The sequence below is a fragment of the Galeopterus variegatus genome, unplaced genomic scaffold (genome assembly GCF_000696425.1).
Source record: "Galeopterus variegatus unplaced genomic scaffold, G_variegatus-3.0.2 Scaffold855, whole genome shotgun sequence".
Classification (NCBI taxonomy): domain Eukaryota; kingdom Metazoa; phylum Chordata; class Mammalia; order Dermoptera; family Cynocephalidae; genus Galeopterus; species Galeopterus variegatus.
Window position 1 is genome coordinate 14,428 of NW_007726966.1, and position 6,759 is coordinate 21,186.

Below are 6,759 nucleotides of genomic sequence, written 5' to 3' on the forward strand. Positions count from 1 at the left end.
GTGAAGGGAAGGAAGGGAGGGCACATCAGTTTTCTCCTCTGCAGCATGAGCATAGCGTGACACCTCATAGGACTGATATGATGTGTAAATAACATAATTTATGTCCAGGACTTAACCATATTTGTCCAGCCTTACATACATAAAAGAGCATATTTTGGTTTGTCATTATCATATAGCTCAATGTCACATCATTGTCATGAGTATTATCACCATCTGTAAATCAAGTAAAAATGGACAAAGTGATCAGGGAGGTGAGACTGATCATGTTTCATGGTCAAATGAGTTTGGGGCCACGGGTAGTGGATGCAAATATCCTTTTTCTCCAGTTCTTAGAAATTATATTTCTAGGTCTTTTGGAGCTGTAAAGGGAAAACTACCATCATCTTCACTTGTTTTCTAAATGTTTAATGTGACTGCAACCGAGTTATCACTGCCCTCCAATTTGAAATTTCCTCACTGGTAGAGCAGATGCTTAATGGCTGACATCATTAAATTGCCTTCACTTGTTTTCTAAATGTTTAATGTGACTGCAACCGAGTTATCACTGACCTCCAATTTGAAATTTCCTCACTGGTAGAGCAGATGCTTAATGGCTGACATCATTAAATTGTAATTTGTAATTTGTGAACTTAAAACTGGGACAGACAAGAAAGATTTCATGAGAAAAATGCTAGCAGGTACTTTGCAGTAATGTGAAGTTAAACTCTATATGATCATGTTTGGAACAAAGAACCTCATTTCCTTTTTTTTTTTTTTTTTTTGGTGACCAGTAAGGGGATCGCAACCCTTGGCTTGGTGTCGTTCGCACAGCGCTCAGCCAGTGAGCGCACCAGCCATCCGTACATAGGATCTGAACCCACGGCGGGAGCGCCACTGCGCTCCCAGTGCCGCACTCTCCCGAGTGAACCACGGGGTTGGCCCCTCATTTCCTTCTAAAAAATTTAAAATTATTTTTTTAACTACTCAATCTATAGAAGTCACATATATAAAATAGTTATATTTGATTTATGAAGATGAGAGGGGGCAAACTGAGTATATTTAATAGAAATCTGATATTAAAACATCACTTTCCTGATAATTGGTTTAAACCCACTAGGTAACATAATAATATGTAATTTGAGTAGTGGTATAGTAAGTCAACAAAATTTATTTCATTCAGAAAAAAAATGGAAGCCTAAAATAAATTGATATTTACTACGAAAAAACTGACTAATTTTATGAGATGTCAAATTAAAGGACTAAGTATGTTAAGATAACTCCATTGCAATATAGAGAAACAATCCTCTGAGCCACGGAGGACTGTTGGAGCTGATGCTCATTCCGAGGCTACCACAAACCTCACTCAGAGATCCCGTTTCATCCCTTCTACAACCTGCCTAGGACCCCGCCCACACACTGGTTATACATCTGTAGAATAAAGAAGCACTTACCCAGATGGACGTGCAGGAGATTTGGTGCACCTGAGATGGGCCTGCACACTTTTAAGGAAGGGACAATGTTAGCTCATCTCTCTGCAGGCCTGTAATTTTAGCATCTGTAGAAAGGTGACAGGCTCCCGCTGGGGAGCACAGAAACTTGGAGTTCCCAATGGAACATTTTACCTGTCTCTTAATTTTACTTTGTTCTCTCCTGGATAATAAATGATCAGAGGACAGCTCCACTCAAAACTTTTCTCTAAGTTCCCTTGCCACATCTGCCTGAGGGATCAGAAGGGTCACAATCATATAGACAACACCAAATCCTCTCATTCTGATTCCCAAGATAAATTAGTCCAACCCCATTTCTTACTTTGTAAAGCCTCTCCTCTGGTGTGAGGGACTCTGGCATCTCCTGAGTCCACAGTGGCTCTGAGTGTCCTCTCCCTACACTGTGGGATGGGCACCATCATCCTAGGTTCCGTCTCACATGGAGCACATTTTTTCTGGGTGGTACTGGTTGTATATTCCGTGATTTCCACAAGCCTAGTTTTAGGTTTTAAACTGTGAGTCTATGCATTTCTCAAAAGCCATAGAACTGTACATTATAAAGATTCACTTTAATGTATGCCAACTGAAAAAAAGGAACTGTGGAAAATGATATTTGAGTGGAAATTATAAGGCTATATAGATAACAGGAGCTGTACATTAACACTATACTCTACTTGGAAAATTTGTGTCCCAGAGGCCTACGGGTTTCAATTTTAAAACTACTTCACGTGTACACTAGGGTTGAACAAATAAGTAAATGGAGGGTGGGTGGTGCGAGCCAGGCTTCTCACTGTTGGAAATGGCAGTTACAGATAAAGAAGAAAGTCTAAAGGAACCCTGTGGTAGTGGATCATAGTCAGAGCATCAGTAAGAACTCATGTGTAGCTTAATAAGTATACAAGTGGATATGTAGAGATATAATCTAGGTAAGTGTGTGTGCACAGATGAATATACACACGTTACCTAGCCCTGTCTGCTGAGATGGCCTAGAAGCTCTGACATCCCAGAAAATACAAACACACCTGGTGCCCAGATGTGGCTCCATGGACATGCCACAGGTCACATGCTCAAAATGGTTCAGCACTTGCTTTAATGCTGTGTTGTCATCAGATGAATTTCTTACTAATTTATCTTGTACTTTTATTTTGTAAGCTAAGTCCAATGGAACAATGGAGCATTGTGTGAGCATAAAAGACGCATGCAATATGTATCTGCCATTTCCTTGCCACTCTATTTTCATAAAGCATTTGTGATGCCTGCTACATGAATTTCATAACATGCTTGCATCCAACATTGGGGCCCTGTGCCCAGACTGGCCCCACACTTGATTTAGTGCTCTTCCGTCATTCCAGAATTACAATAATATTGTCTCTGAACTTGGGTTTTCTAAGTGAAGTCCAACAGGACAGGGAGCATGCAACTGAGCGCAGAAGATACATGCAGGATGTACACTGTTCCTTGACACCTATGCTCATGTGGCATTTTTGAAGCCCGTGGCCACAGAATTCCAGGCTACCAATGATCGTAGGAGGCCAGCAAGAGTCAAGCAAACGAAAGAGCAGATGGCCACATCTACAACTGAAGAAACAAACAACGTGTGAGGCCACAGCTCCTCTTTGAACCAGAACCTACTTCAATTGTGGAAAGATGGCATGGTGTTCTAAGAAACACAAATGACCAGGGAGCCCTGTCATAACACTTCCTACTTGTGTTGCCTCCCTGCATTAGCCAAACACTAACGCTGATCACATGAAAGTAAAGAGGCAAAAAGGGCAACCTATCTGAAATTTCCTTTCTGTCTTTACATCAATAAATCAAGGTTAGGAAATATTGATAGAATGTGTATCAAGAAATGGAATGATAACAGTTGAGTTAGGTTTGTTTGGATTTTACACTGTTCTAGTATGAATGAAATATATATGTATTTCAGAACACAAATTGTGTCATTTTGTGGATTCTGTATATGAGTAGAATGATCTTATACATGCATTTCAAACTGATATTGCATTATTAAAGATGAATGGGGAAATTAAGCTAATGATTTAAAATGTTAATATGTTTTTACTTAGAACAACATTAAATATCAAGCAAAAAATAACTGTGGAAGTCAAGAGACCATAGAAGAAAGAAAGTAGATTTATATTTTAGTACCTGTAATGGCACTATTTTTCTGCTTTTTGAACAAGGGGCCCTCTATTTTCATTTTTCACCGGGCCCCACAAACTAGGTGGCCAACCCTACTATATATCATTCTCCAGTGAAAGAAACCAGGGCTACTTGAAGAAATTATTGATTCTAGGACCTGGACAAGAAAATACAAAATGAGCCTGGAGAATCCTGTACTAGACAGAAAAAAATTAGTCGAAGTTCTTTCAATACTCAAAGTTGAAACAATTTGAACAGTAAAATAAATAGCAAAGTATTGGATTATAACTCAAAGTATAAACATATGACTCCATACTAATGTAAATAAATGATCAAATGTATAAATAAGTGGGAAAGAAGAAACAATTATTTCTTATAGTAGAATTCAAACAGATATATGTAGATCGTCTATGAGAAGAGCTTAATCCCTCTCCCTTTTTGACCTTGGGCCAGACAAAGGGACTTGCTTCCAAACAATAAGAGCAGGAAAACAGAAGCACAGTAAGTTTATGGTGAATAACATCGCTAACACTACCTTAGCCAAGTCATGAAAGTTAACATCACCAGTGATGTCATTTATGTAAAAAATCTTCAACAAAATACTAGCAAACCTAAATAACACATAAAATGGAGTATATACTATGACCAGGTGGGATGCAAAGATGGCTCAACAAACAACAATCAACCAATAATACACATCATACTAACAGGATTTTTAAAAACTCACATGATCACATCAATAAGTGCAGAAAAGAAATTGACAAAGTTCAAAACCTTTTCATGATTAAAAACACTAAACAAACTAAAATTAGAAGAGAACTTCCAAAATTTGATAAATGGCATCTACGAGAAACCCACAGCAAACATCATACTTAATAATGAAAGACTAAAAGCTCTCCCTCTAAGATCAGTAAGAAAACTAGGACATTCACCCTTGCCACTCCTATACAACCCTGTACTTGAGACTCTAGCCAGTGTGACTAGGCAAGAAGGAAAACTAAAAGGCATCCAGATTGGAAAGAAAAAAGTCAAATTATCTCTATGGGTATATAACATAATTATATATGTGGAAAACCCTAAAGAATCCACATAAAGTGATTAGAGCTAGTAAACAAGTTCAGGAAAGTTACAGGATACAAGATCAACATACAAAGTACAGTTCTATTTCTGTACTCTAGCAATGATGCATCCAGAAAACAGAGTTTAAGAAACAATCTATTTACTGTACCATCAAAATTCAGAAATTCATAGCAGCATTATGCAGAATAGCCAAAAAGTCAAAACAACCCTAATGTTTATAAATGACAAATGAATAAGCAAGATGCAGTATATGCATATAATGGAATATTATTCAGGTATATAAGGAATGAAGTATTGAAAGATACTACAACACAGATGAAATTGAAAATGTTATGCTAAGTGAAAGAAGACAGACAAAAGGCTACATATCATATGACTACTAAAATATGAGAAGTCCAGAATACATAAATCTATAGAGACAGATAGTAGATTATTGGTAGCCTGGGTTAGGGTTAGGGAGAAATTGAGAAATAATTGATAAAAATTGGGCTTCTTTGGGGAGTAATGGAAATATTCTGGAATTAGATAGAGTTAATGGTTGTATAAAATAAGGAATATACTAAAAATTACTGAATCGAACATTTTTAAAAAGTAAATTATATTTTAATAATAAAATGTAAAAAAATGAAATAAAGACATTTCTAGATATATGAAAACAGAAAAAATTATCACCAGCAGAGAAACAAAAGCTGAGAAAGTCCACTTCCATAAGACCTTCCTTTTCAGGAATATTGAAGGAAATTCTCCAGGCAGAAGAAAAATGACATCACATGAAAATTTTAATCCCTAAACAAAAGATTAAAGAGAGCCAGAAATGGTAAATTTAAAAATATAAAATAGGAGTTTCCCTTTTTGTTTACTACTTCATCAACATTTGTTATTTTTTGTCTTTTCAATAATAACTATTCTAACTGGTGTGTAATGATATTGCAGATTTGATTTACATTTCCTCTGTGATTAGTGATGTTTAGCATTTTCTCATATACCCGTTGGCCTTTTTTTAAGTCATCTTTTGAAAAATGTCTATTCAAATCTTTTGTTCACTTTTTAATCCAATTATTTCTTTCTTTCTTTTTGCTATTGAGTTGTTCCAGTTCCTTATGTATCCTGGATATTAACCCATCATCAGATGCATGGTTTGTAAATATTTCTGCATTCTGTAGGTTATCCCCTTACCCTGCTATTCATCTATTTTTGCTTTGGTGCTTGTGCTTTTATTTTTTAAATTTTATGTATCCTGGATATTAACCCATCATCAGATGCATGGTTTGTAAATATTTCTGCATTCTGTAGGTTATCTCCTTACCCTGCTATTCATCTATTTTTGCTTTGGTGCTTGTGCTTTTATTTTTTAAATTTTATTTTATTTTGTCAATATATAATGTGGTTGATTATTGTGGCCCATTACCGAAACTTCCTTTCCTCCTCCCTCTCACCCCTCCCTCCCAACAATGTCCTTTCTGTTCGCTTGTCATATCAACTTCAAGGAATTCTAATTGTTGTGTCTTCTTTCCTCTCCCCACCAGGTTATTTGTGTATGTATTTATTTATTTTTAGCTTCAACAAATAAGTGAGAACATGTGGTATTTCTCTTTCTATGCCTGACTTGTTTCACTTATTATAGTTCTCTCTAGGTCCATCCTTCTTGTTGCAAATTGCAGTATTTTATTCTTTTTTATAGCAGAATAGTATTCCATTGTGTAGATATACCACATTTTCCATATCCACTCATCTGATGGTGGACATTTGGGCTGGTTCCAACTCTTGGCTATTGTAAAGAGTGCTGCAATGAACATTGGAAAACAGGTATACCTTCCACTTGATGATTTCCTTTCCTCTGGGTATATTCCCAGCAGTGGGATAGCGGGGTCATATGGTAGATCTATCTGCAATTGTTGGAGGAACCTCCATACCATTTTCCATAGAGGCTGCACCATTTTGCAGTCCCACAAACAATGTATGAGAGTTTCTATTTCTCTGCAACCTCGCCAGCATTTATCATTCACAGTCTTTTGGATATTAGCCATCCTAACTGGGGTGAGATGCTATCTCAGTGTGGTTTTGACTT

General features: G+C 36.7%; 1 pseudogene; it reads left to right on the plus strand.

The window, feature by feature from the left end:
* The first annotated feature begins 230 nt into the window (after positions 1-230).
* The window catches only part of LOC103590678, a 40,496-nt pseudogene continuing 33,967 nt past the window's right edge, over positions 231-6,759 (plus strand).